Source organism: Electrophorus electricus, chromosome 6, assembly GCF_041902795.1.
Source record: "Electrophorus electricus isolate QZ-2024a chromosome 6, ASM4190279v1, whole genome shotgun sequence".
In the NCBI taxonomy this organism is placed as follows: Eukaryota; Metazoa; Chordata; class Actinopteri; order Gymnotiformes; family Gymnotidae; genus Electrophorus; species Electrophorus electricus.
The window spans coordinates 9402050-9415000 of NC_137502.1; the positions used below are offsets into that span (position 1 = coordinate 9402050).

At 41.6% G+C, this 12951-nt stretch overlaps 1 protein-coding gene and 1 long non-coding RNA gene across 16 annotated transcripts in view; one reads left to right on the top strand and one right to left on the bottom strand.

The window, feature by feature from the left end:
• The window catches only part of shank3a (SH3 and multiple ankyrin repeat domains 3a), a 229440-nt gene that overhangs the window by 43469 nt on the left and 173020 nt on the right, over positions 1 to 12951 (bottom strand). The gene's annotated exons all lie outside the window — the stretch shown is intronic.
• LOC113580524 (uncharacterized) lies at positions 4509 to 5706 on the top strand. Its single transcript, XR_003410971.1, has 2 exons — positions 4509 to 4716; positions 5264 to 5706. It is a non-coding gene; the product is annotated as an uncharacterized LOC113580524 (long non-coding RNA).

Genomic DNA, 12951 nt, shown 5'->3' on the forward strand with positions numbered 1-12951 from the left:
TAAGAAATTACATTATTCAGCTATGGATTTGTTACAGGCATGTTGATGGCTGAATAAACACATTTTTGATGAAAATGCACACTCACACCCACTGACACTCCACTGAGGAGAGTGAATTAATGTGCAGCTAACAGCTCAGGGACCCTGGGCCATGAGACTGTATTCCTCTGTGCCTAAAAGCAGGGGTATGTGTGTGAGTGTCCTGATGGGTTACCATTCAGCTGGTGACTAAAAGAGTGTGATAGGTGCCTCATGCCATCATTTAACTGATTATGAATGCAGAGTTACCTAAACCCCCCCCCACCCCACCCCACCCCACCCCAACATTTAGACCTTTCCTAGATTTGGCATTCTGTCGTATTTGACACTTCACAGAGTGGCACTTTAACTCAGGCTTTTACACAGATACTTAGCAAGTGAACTGTTTACTGCTCTCCTCTGAGCATGCAAAGATACTTGTAGTGAACTGTTCAACCCTTTCCCCTCATAGATAGGTGACACAGGTTATCATACAGTATATAATCACTACATTCAAAAATATTCACTAACAATCATAACATTTAGTAAGAATGACTTGCTCAATGACATAAAAACACTTAATAAACCTAATTACTCATGTTTAGTTCACTGAAAATTCACTGAAAATTGTCCACCAGGGAGTGCTGCTAACACACAAGCATCGGTAAAAAAGAGGGAACTGATATAATCCCACACCAAGATCTCACAAATGGTATTTTTGCAGCTATAAACTGCATGTATATGAAGTAAAATGCTTGAAAATGCCCCTAATTTAATTAGGAATGTTGGGCATAATCAATCTTGCTTTTTAGCGTATGATAACTGTTTGATTATAGTAAGCATTTAGCTACTGAATATTTGACATAATATTACAGTTACATTAAAAAAAAAAAAAACACCTCCACACACGTGTGTAACAAAATGTGTAAAACTATAAAATGTAAGTATGTAAGTACATGTGTAAAACTATAAAACCCCTTGGAACATAAATCGCAATTTAGTGGTCTCAGTGGTCTGTTTCTCTGGGAATTCCAGGAACAAAACAGAATTTTCAGCTAATGCTATAAAAGAAATCTCTCACTATTAGGGCTGAGGGACAGCATGGGAGACAGTATCACTGTACATCAGGGAAAAAGCACCATTATTAATTACCAAATACATACAGAGACAGAAGTGCCCATATTACTCTCCAACCCATATGACTGTGAGAGTGCAAAGTAATAAGGTTAAGATGCTGATGCTTTTATGCCTTTCCAGAAAGAGAGAGAATGACAGATATAGAGAGGGAAGGAGGGAGAGAGAGAGACAGAATAAATAGGTATCTGGGCTGCTTATGGAATGTCAGCACAAGGGAAAGGACAATGTAAGTCCTGGAGAAAGGGAGAATAGGGAATGAAGAGAGGAACACAAAGTTTTGATGTGACTTGGTTTTTTATGAGCCTATTGTAAAACTGTGGCCTTGAGTCTTTGAAGATGCATCACATGTTATTATGAAGTTCAGTATTTACCTGTCCTGAGATCTGCAAATTAATATACATTTTCCAGGCCACAACTTGATAACTGACAGCACTTTTGATCATTAGACTGATGTACATGTTGTCCCTCCTGAATTTTGGTAATTACTAAACTTTTTCATAGACCTTACTTTATCCTTCACAACACAAGCAGGAAATCTGCTCATGACTGAACAATTACATGTTCACAGAGCTGCAAGCCAGATCCAAGAACCTGCATTTCTTTGGCAGCTTTGACTTAATAGAAGCAGTAAAAAAAAAAATCAAAAATCAAAAGAGGTTCTCTATTGTTCCAGGAAATTATTACAGTGCATCCGGAAAGTATTCACAGCGCTTCACTTTTTCCACATTTTGTTGTTACAGACTTATTCCAAGATGGATTAAATTAAGTTTTTCCCCCTCGAAATTCTATACACAATATCCCATAATGACAAAATGCAAAAAGTTTGATTGGATTGCAAATTTATTAAAAATAAAAAACAAACAAAAAAATCACATGTACATAAGTATTCATAGCCTTTGCCCAATACTTCGTTGAAACATCTTGGGCAGCAATTACAGCCTTAAGTCTTTTTGAATATGATGCTACAAGCTTGGCACACCTATTTTTGGGCAGTTTCTCCCATTCTTCTTTGCAGAACCTCTCAAGCTCCATCAGGTTGGATGGGGAGCATCGGGGTACAGCCATTTTCAAATCTCTCCAGAGATGTTCAATCAGGTTCAGGTCTTGAGTGGCTGGGCCACTCAAGAACATTCACAGAGTTGTCCTGAAGACACTCTTATTATCTTAGTTGTGTGCTTAGGGCTGTTGTCCTGTTGGAAGATGAACCTTCACCCCAGTTTGAGGTCCAGAGTGCTCTAGAGCAGGTTTTCTTCAAGGATGTCTCTGTATGTTGCTGCATTCATCTTTCCCTCGACCCTGACTAGTCTTCTAGTTCCTGCTGCCGAAAAACAACTGCACAGCATGATGCTGCCACCACCATGCTTCATTGTAGGGATGGTATTGGCAAGGTGATGAGCAGTGAATTTTGTTTCTCATGGATCGTCCTTCAGGTGCCTTTTGGCAAACTCCAAGCAGGCTGCCTTGTGCCTTTTACTTTGGAGTGGCTTCCATCTGGCCACTCTACCATACAGGCCTGATTGGTGGAGTGCTGCAGAAATGGTTGTCCTTCTGGAAGGTTCTCCTCTCTCCACAGAGCAATGCTGAAGCTCTATCAGAGTGACCCTTGGGTTCTTGGTCACCCCCCTGACTAAGACTCTTCTACCCAGCTCTAGGAAGAGTCCTGGTGGTTCCAAACTTCTTCCATTTACAGATAAAGGAGGCCACTGTGCTCATTGGGACCTTCAATGCTGCAGAGGTTTTTCTGTACCCTTCTCTTGATCTGTGCCTTGATACAATCCTGTCTTGGAGGTCTACAGACAATTCCTTGGACTTCATGGCTTGGTCTGTGCTCCAACATGCACTGTCAACTATGGGACCTTATATAGACAGGTGTATGCCTTTCCAAATCATGTCCAATCAACTGGATTTACCACAGGTGGACTCCAATCAAGTTGTTGAAACAACTGAAGGATGATCAGTGGAAACAGGATGCACCTGAGCTCAATTTTGAGTGTCATGGCAAAGGCTGTGAATACTTATGTTCATGTGATTTTTTTGGTTTTTTATTTTTAATAAATTTGTAACAATTCCAAACAAACTTTTTTCACTTTGTTATTATGGGGTATTGTGTGTAGAATTTTGAGGGGAAAAAATGAATTAAATCTATTTTGGAATAAGGATGAAACATAAAATGTGGAAAAAGTGAAGCGCTATGAATACTTTCCGGATGCACTGTAAATTGTGAAACATTGTTTACTTGTCCTATAAAAGTTGCCCTTCATCAGATTTGCAGGCACAATGCAATGTACTAGTGTCCAGAGAGCTGCCCTCTCCCCCACCAGTCTGCTAATGAACCAGCACAGCCAGGGAGATATTTGCCACACACACACACACACACAGATACATGTGCTTTCCATCTCTCTCTGTATTAATGTTTTTATTCATGGCTGTCTCTTCTCTCATTCCAACGCAATTATGCAGCACTGGTTTTATTTCTTGGATATAAAACCAGATCCTTATTGTTCAAGCTTTGTTCCTTTGTTTTTCTGCTTTTGTTGGCCTATAAAAAGAAGGCGTGAGCTGGTCCAAGCCCGGGCTTTGTGCTTTTCACAGTAGGGCACGTCACCTGTGCTCCTGTCCAATATCAGCCATATGGACCCACACCAGGAACTTTGAACTTATTGGAAACATGTTGGACTTTATGAGGAATGGAATGAGTCATTTTCATGGCCAGACCTATTATTATATTCTACGCTAAAAATTGTCCTGGGGGCTCATGAAGATTAAGGATTAATTGAAATGGGCTTAAGGGTATAAAAGACTGATAACCTCATAATTGATCTACGCCATCATGAAAAGCATTTAGTGACTTGCCTGACTCACATAGGAATCAGATTTACCTTTTCTCTTTTCCTTTGAATTAATTAATAATTAATGACGTGTGCTTTATTTGTGCATAGACCTTTATTTAGCAGCTCAGTTACTAATAATACTCCTAGTGTCAGAATGAATGCTAATGCCAGACATAAATCTGTATTATGTGTGGATGCTAACATAAGCATGTCGTGTTGGAGGCGATAGAACGATAGAAGAGGAGACCTCTAACAGCATATAAATGGATGAGCTTTCATCTCTGACTTAATGGCAAAATTCCTGCCATGGGGGTTTAGGCATGCTGCATGTGACAAGTAGCCTCTCCCACTCTCAAACCAAATGTCTTTCAGGTGGTAAAAGTGTTCCCTAACCACCAGATCTAATAGCTCACTGGCATAGTAGCCAGATCATTCATTTACCTTCCTCAGTGACAGTTTTCACCATGCTACCCTCTCCTTTAAGCAGTGACAGTCTCCATAATACACAGCACAGCTGAGAGTTTGCACTTTGGTGTCCAAGCTCTCTGGTCATTGGAGTGTGCACAGCAGAACACTATGGAACAACTCAAGGCCAAAGAAGCACTCCAGATCAGACCAGAGCCAAAGAGGCATGTTCCACATTCAGTCAGGCTAATGGCTCTAATTCCTGCCAGGTCATCTTAATGACCAGCTCCATGCCTGACCTTACATGCTGACTCCAGGAGAGTAGGTAAGTGCGGTCACTTTACTCACTGTAAACTGGAAATCCACCAGTTCACCCAAGTAGCTGCTGTTGACCGAACTGCTTTGAAGGTACAACTTGTAATTTCCTTGAGTAAGAATACTTCCAACCATCAAAGTATAGGAAATGCCACAGTAGCTCAAACAACTGGCTTTATTATAGTTCTAAAAGCGTTTTGTTTTAAACCGCTGCAGCAGTGAATGCCAAGGTGATTAACATACAGCAATGGAAATGACTGCTCCTCTCCCTTCCTTGTGTCCTGTGAGCCCCTCGCTAAGAAAGATAAAAAAAAAGTAACAGATGAAAAGTTGTGCTGAATCTTTTGCATCTGACAGCCTTAAGAGAGGTGCAGAAGAGCTGCGGTCATATGCACTGCCATCAGAATGAGACCTTCCCCTGTGTAGATACACACTAGGGGAGCTGCAACTTTGTTTCCTGATCTGGACCGAAAGGTTCTGAGTGCAGAAGAGAATGTGGAATTTAATAAAATAAAATATGAATAAAATAATGACAGCTACACTATTTTTTTTGTCAGAGGTCTAGCTGCAAGTGCAAGTGGAAGCTAGCACACAGAAAAGCTTCTTGGTCCAGCCCTGTCAAACCCAGCGCAGGTGGCAGCCGATGTCGCTCTGGCGTCCTATAAAAGAAGTCTCAATCAACAGGCTGTGCTAGAGGAAGGCCCCCACGGTCCCTTTAAACATGTCCAAAAGACTCTGTCTATCAGCGGATCAATCAGAGATGGCTAATCAATGAGCTTTTGTGCAAGAGTGTCATTTGCCCTTGGGGACAGAGGGCCTTTTCATCCAACCATGCAGCCCAGGAAACTTGCCCAGTTAGATTATAAGTTAGAACTAATGTCTAAAAGGTGATAGATATGAACATGCTTTAAAAAGTTTGAGCTGGGTGGAAACCCACTTAAGGTAGCCCAAATACGATTGAATGCAAATTGAGGCTAATAAAAGGTAATACATGGATGAACATTCATCACTATCTATAGTTTTGTTTGGTGCTATAGAAAGGAAATAAGAGAGAGAGAAGGGGAAAGAGAGCAAGAAAGGGGTCATGTAATACATGCCCAGAGCAGAAGGTAATTGTATGCTCACCAGGTTTATATGTGTGACTGTGAGACTGTGAGTATAAAAATGTGGGACAGGTGTGTGTGTGTGTTGTGAAACAGGTGGTGTGGATGGCAGGGGGGCAGAGATTTAATGAGAAATAAGGTTAGAGAAGGGCACAGGTTTGGACAAAACACTCAAGTTGTTACTAGAGTCACATTAACCTTGGGATCACACAATATATACACATACATGCACCAAATGCTCACAAACATTCACAAAAGCTGATAACTAAGCTATGTTATCTTTCAAAGTGCCTACATTATCGTAGCTACCACCATAGCAGCCTAGTGTTCATCATTAAGAACGCTCACCAATACAGGCCAACAGCTGTATATGATACCCCTCAGAGCACAGCATGAATATCAGCGCATGCCTGCTCCATCTACATTGTAATGTAGGCCAGTCAATTACACATGCAAACACTTAGTTGTGTCCATCTGTGCAGACTTAGTTAGTAGCAAGTACATCCTTTCTTCTGTAACACAGTAGCACTTGGCTATTAATCTATTAATAGGAGAATGAGACCCATACTTTCCAAATAAGGGTCTTGGGACAGAGAAAGAGAATTAAGGGAGAGGGAGAGAGATAGTCCAGGAAAAAGAGAGTGAAAGAGTGAAAAGGGGAGAGTGAAAGAGTGAACAAGTGAAAGAAGAGGTACTCTGTATGTATGTGTGTATAAGTGGACTGTGTCTGTGTGTGTGTGAGAGAGAGAGAGAGCGAGAGAGAGAGAGAGAGAGAGAGAGAGAGAACGAGAGAGAGACAGAGAGAGCATGTGTGTAAGTGCACATATGTGTGTAAAAAAGAGTACAGTATTACTGTATTACTGCTTTGCACTAATTGAATGAGTGACTGACCCTTCAGACAGATGCTATTATACATGTATAAATAAACCAATTAAACAACTAAATTCAACACAAACATTTAGCCATCACCGTAGAAATAGCACATCTCTGTGTGAGTGTTTCTTTTTTTTCTCCAGCAGTAATTAGGTCTTTTTAGCATGTAAAACAGGCAGTGCAATCATGCTGTCTGTGTGACTGGCAGTGTTATAATAAGCCAACTGCCTAGCTGCCTTACTGAGCCCTCTATCAAGCACCACTGTTGGATATAACACCAGCACTGTATACAAGTGTGTGTTTGAGCACAGCGTGTTGGGTAGCATACCGTGTCCCCAGTTCCTGCATTCCAGTAAGTGTGGTCAAAGTGAGTCAGAAAAACTGCATAAAGTCCCCACCATATGACTATGAATCAGTATTTTCAGCCTGATGTGACAGTAGCTGCCAATTAAACATAACATCTTTTAAAATAAAGAAACAACAACAACAACAAAAACATTTACTGAAGAGCGAGCGCCATGCTTAAAGAAAATCCATCAAAAACCCAGCAGTGATTTAAAATGTGCCCACGTGCCTTCTCCATGTGCCCACAAGAGCATTGTTACAAGAAGCTGAGTTTCCTGCAGCTGAACAGGTAATCATCAGCTCTTAGGGTAGATGCAGGTGCACAGCCAGGGCACGCAGGGATTATTTCGGGGGCAAAGTTGAAATCCCAGACTGTGTGGCCCAATTCGAGGATAAACATTTTTGTATCACTCATGCGGTGCTTAACACCACAAGTCAAATGTCACATCATTTGGCAAGAACACATATAAAAGTGAACTTTAGACACCTGTTGCTAAGAAACGGGCAGATGTGTTTTCCTTTCCTGAGTAACTAACAGTTTCTTCATAACTGCCCTGCATTCAAATAGAAGAGGACTTGACTATTAGAGCCAGTGCAAAAATTCAGTCAATTTAGGACACTGGCTGCATAACCATGTTTGCATAGTGATTAAAAACTTTCTAGATTAGTTAGTATAATGAAGAAATTTCAAATTAAGTCATGGTTCATTGGCCATAATTCAAAAACCTGTATCATATAAACCAAACCATGTCATGTAAAACAGAAATACACCATTGCAGTAGTGAACAAAGAATAGAACGTGTAATAATACACATAATCAACACAAAAATCAAACGGACCTCTGAATAGGACAGTGCTGGCAGATCAGTGTGGGTGTTAAGCACGACCACATACTTAAAGCAGCCTCCAGTCCACTGGCCAGAGGGAGCTAGAGGACCCCTTTCCCCATCATCTGTACTTATTCATCTTCCAGACAGCCATGGAAATGGAACTGCCACAAATAACAGCCAGATTAGACATTCACAAACATGATTAATGGCTACGAGACACACAATGTGTGCAGAATATTAACAACATCATGTGTGCAACAAGCACCTCATGACAATGGCACCAGTATCTATTAACACTGATGTAAAGCTTATTTATGGCATTTATATCAACATATGTATCAGTGTTAAGTAGATCCTTTGCAGTAAAACTGACGTGATCTGAATTTCTGGATGACTGATGCATGTGGGTTTATTTAACTGATCCCAAATATGCTGTATGTTCGAAACCTCTGTTAGAACATTCAGCGTAGTCTAAAACTATAGTGTGGAACCGTGAATTATAAGCACTGGGAAATATATTTGAGGTACACTATATCACATTAAAAGGGAAACTATATAGGCACATTGGCTGCTAGTTATAATCATGAGGAAACAGTGCAGACAATTCTCTAGCGTCTTCTCCTAGCTTGTTTTATATCTGTTTCCTTCTTAAACCCACTGCATACCTACTGCATCTTCATCATTTACCTTCATCACCATTATCCTCAGCATGGTTTCCTAAATATGGCATGAGTGAAAAAAGAAAAGGACAATTGAAAATTGTGTTAGGAATCATGGCGATCATGACTGGCTATTTAGCCACATCATTAGATCAGGACAGCTAATTAGAGAGCAATTCAGCACTGTAGATGCATTTTATTATTGTAAAATTATTAACATTTTTACTGCCTGATCTGTACACCAAAAAAGCAAGATATATAGACATACACATACTAAAATTCAGACACGCCTACAAATACACACACACACACACACACACACACACACACACACAGACACACTCAGACTATATATAAGCTACAAATATTCTGTACAGGCTAGTGGAGCACCTAGTAACCTACAGACATGGGCCTGTGAGGGTCTCTCCAGCCACTGGTTAATGGCCTCCTTGAAGCCTACTTCAGCTATATGGAGCCCAAGCTGCGTGGCCCTGCACTGACACCAAATTTACCTTCTGTCCCACTCACTCCTGCTACTGTGCAATCGGCAGATCAGATTCAGTCTTCCCAGAACACGGCAGCGAACCAGCTCTCCACGTGCAATAGAACATGTACTAGAAGCTAATGCGAGGCTGTTTTGGTCTACACTAGCAGGGAAGTGAGGGCCAGAGGTGAATGGGTGGATGGAAGCAGCGGGTTGAAGCTGTAGAGGTGTAGAGGATAGGTGGGGATCGATGGCTTCTGCACAGCCGCCTGGGGCTGCTCAGCCCATCTGAGGGTGGGCCACCACACTCACACTCCTCTGAAAATGGAGCAGTCAAAGCTGGTTCTCACCATCAGTAACTTTTCCATTAATGAATGTAAATTAGAGGAGAACATTATAAATGGATCAAGAGACTGATGATAGGGAGACTGGAATGGCTGGCGGCCTGGACAGCACCCTACTGTGGGCTATGCTCACCCAACCACACTGCTGGAAGGCTGCTGGACATAGTACAAGTTCAGCAACTTTTAAATGGTTTGCGCTCAAAAACATGTTTACAGTAGTTCAATATAAGAAGGTCATGGTAGAGACAAATGGTAATAAGATGTATGACCTGTCACTTCTAAAGGTTAATTTATGCTTCCAAGGCAGACAGATTTCTTTTAGTTCAGATATAAAATATATAAATGTCGTGATGGTTTTGTTCTGTCAAGTTGTTTGTCTTGTGATTTTTTGGCTGTGCACACAGGTGAGAAATTCATGACCTTGGTGAACAAGACTAGTTGAAGAGTGATGACTGAGTAAAAGTATTTGTGAATGTGGTTGCAAATGGCAGACAGTGCTCTGGTGATTAATGCTGCCATTCTTCCATAATGTACACATCTGAGAATCATTGCTGTGCTGAGCATAATAGCAAACCAACATTCTCCAACACTGCATGAGAGAAAGGTGTTCTGCTTCACGTGAAGTATCCTGCAGCCTTAAGAGTACCAAGTCTACATTCATGTGTAAAAGCCATTGCATTTCTCTTTGCACTTGTGTCAAATTTCTTTCCCAACATATGGCAGTGTTATATCATAAGACTGTCATATTTCCACCATATGGTTTGTGTTGGCAGTTTTAAAGAGAGGCAAAATACCATTCTGTTCTAGTCCCACTAGCTCATACTAACACATCCACCCCCAGCACAATGGGCATCCTGGCACACGCCAGCCACATAGGCACCTGGTGCCCGGCATTATCACACGCATGTGGGGTGAGTGTGATTTTTGTGTTCTCGTTCTATGAATGTGTGTGTAGGATGAGTCTGGCTGTTCATGTGCAGTATCTGTGTGTGTGCAGGACAATTAGGGATTACATGTCTTATATGTTTAGGCCAAGCTTTCAGAAAGCACATTTACGTAGACACAAAACAAAACAAAAAGAACTGTACTTCCACCAGCATGAAATTTTCCAGTTAGAGAAAAAAACCCTCTCGACCATATTTTCCACAACATGAAAGGCTGCTCCCCATATTCACCTCAGACGGTCTGACCGCATCTCCGTGTCTCTGCCCAGTATACAGACAAATCCTCAAGTAAGCCCCCCAGTGAGCAAATGTGTTAACGTGTGGACTGAAGACACTGATCAAGTGCTAGAGGAACGCTTTTGCAGTACTAATTGTAAAGTTTTTTAAAACGCTGCCATCAGGACTTTCACTGAGGACCAGGTAAAAGTGGTAAAAGGTAAAAGTGGCACGAATCTGATTTTCTGAACATGCACCTATAAAATGCATCAAATTGTATCCAAACCAAAATCCATGGATTAAGAGTGAGGTGTAATCCTTACTGTGCACCTGCATTTGCATTTGTCTCTGGCGATGCTTATGACTGCAAAAAGGCCAAGTATGACCTGCGCAGTGTCATAAAGGAAGCCAAGAGACAATACTGACTGAAGCTGGAGTGCTACTACATTTGCTGACACTCCACACATGTGGCAGAGACTGCAATGCATCACAAGCTATCAGCACAAGAAGAGGGTGTAACCGAACAGCCATTCCACACTGTCAGATGATCTGAATGATTCCTATGTCTGCTTTGAAATTCTTAACACCAAGCCAGAAATGAGTGTTGTGGCAATCGGGAGCACCCAGAGTGCATCATTCACAGTCTCATTGGCAGAAGTGAGCAGGACCCTGAGGAGAATAAATCCACGTAAAGTGACAAGCCCAGACAACATCCCCAGGAGGGCACAGGAGGGCTTGCTCATAGAAGCAGGCTGATGTCTTTGCAGACATATGCGTAATGTTCCTTGCACAAGTCACAGTACCCATCTGCTTCAAGACAACCACCATCATCCCCCTCCCCAAGAAGAGCCCAGTCGCCTGTTGCAGTGACTACAAGTCGGTTGTACTGACTCCAGTTGTAATGAAGTGCTTCAAAAGGCTAGTCCTGACCCATATATAGGAGAACATACCAGACTCCCTAGATCCTCTGCAGTTTGCTTTCCATCAGAACAGGTTCACAGAGGATGCTGTGGACACTACCATCTCACACAGTCATCTCATATTTGGGCTAAGTTTACACAGCAGGTAAAAGTGGCACAAATCTGATTTTCTGAACAAATACAATCTGACCTGCATGCACAAAAGAACAATGCTTCAGATGAGCCTTTTATCCAGAGGTACACAATTAAATGAAGTCATTTGTGCTATCATGAAGTCAACAGTGACACTCACTAGCCTAAACTGAATTCTTTTGTTAATTTGCAGAGGAGGCCAGCTGCAAATTCAGAAACAAATTATGAAAGTGATGAAGTAAAAGAGGGCCAAGATTTTAATGATGTCTCTCTGTGGAGTCATGACAATTACTGCACCCCAAATGTTTATGAGGTCTGTTACCTCACTAACCCATCACTGAAATCCTCCCACACTGTTGTCCATTTTTCTTTCCTGTCAGCATGAAATTATGACTGTTGAGCTGGATTGACACAAATGGCATGAATTCTGATCTGGTTGAGTCACACTGCTGTGCTTTGGATACATATCGGATTTCAATACTGCATATGAAAGTGTCACAAATTGGAACTGACATATGTGGCCCATATAAAGAAAAAGATCAAATTTGGGTTACTTTTACTTGTTGTGTGAATGTAACTCTGGAGACCAAGGACAGTTATTTGAGAATGCTGTTCATTGACTACAGCTTGGCATTCAACACTGTGATACAATCTAAACTGACCAAGAAACTCCACACACACAGATTTTCTAACAGGAAGACAAAATCAGCCAGCCAGCACACAAACCATAAACACAGAAAGTCCCCAGGGCTGTGTGCTGAGTACCGAGCTCTACACTGTTCAGGTACGACTGTGTTATTTCTCAGACCAACATCAGTGTTATAAAATTTGCTGAGGATCTACAGTCCTTGAATTAATCATTGGAGGTGATGAGGCAGAATATAATGTAGAATGGAGGTGGCAGATCTGATAGCATGGTGCCAGGACAATCTTTCCTTAAATACCATCAAAAATAAAGAAACGATTATTGATCCAAGGAGGAGGAGGGAGCAGCACACACCACTACACACCAGATGAACACCTTCCAATTCTTCTGTATTCACATCAGCAAGGATCTCACCTGGTTACACAATACATCACATCTGGTAAAGAGCTCACAGCAACATTTGTACTTCCTGAGAAGGCTGAAGAGGTTTGGTATACCAGCTAAAATCCTTTGCAACATCTCCAGGGGGTACCATTGAGAGCCTTCTCACCAACGGCATCACAGTTTGTTTTGGGAACTGCCCTGCATAGGACTGAAAGACTCTGGAGGGTGATGAAGACTGTCAGAGCCATCACAGGAGCAGCCTATTACAGGAGTACACATTATCATCCAGTACACAGCTCGCCCCCTGTATGGTCTCTTCATACTCCATCAGTATGGTACAGGAACAGCTTTTATGCATAGGCCAT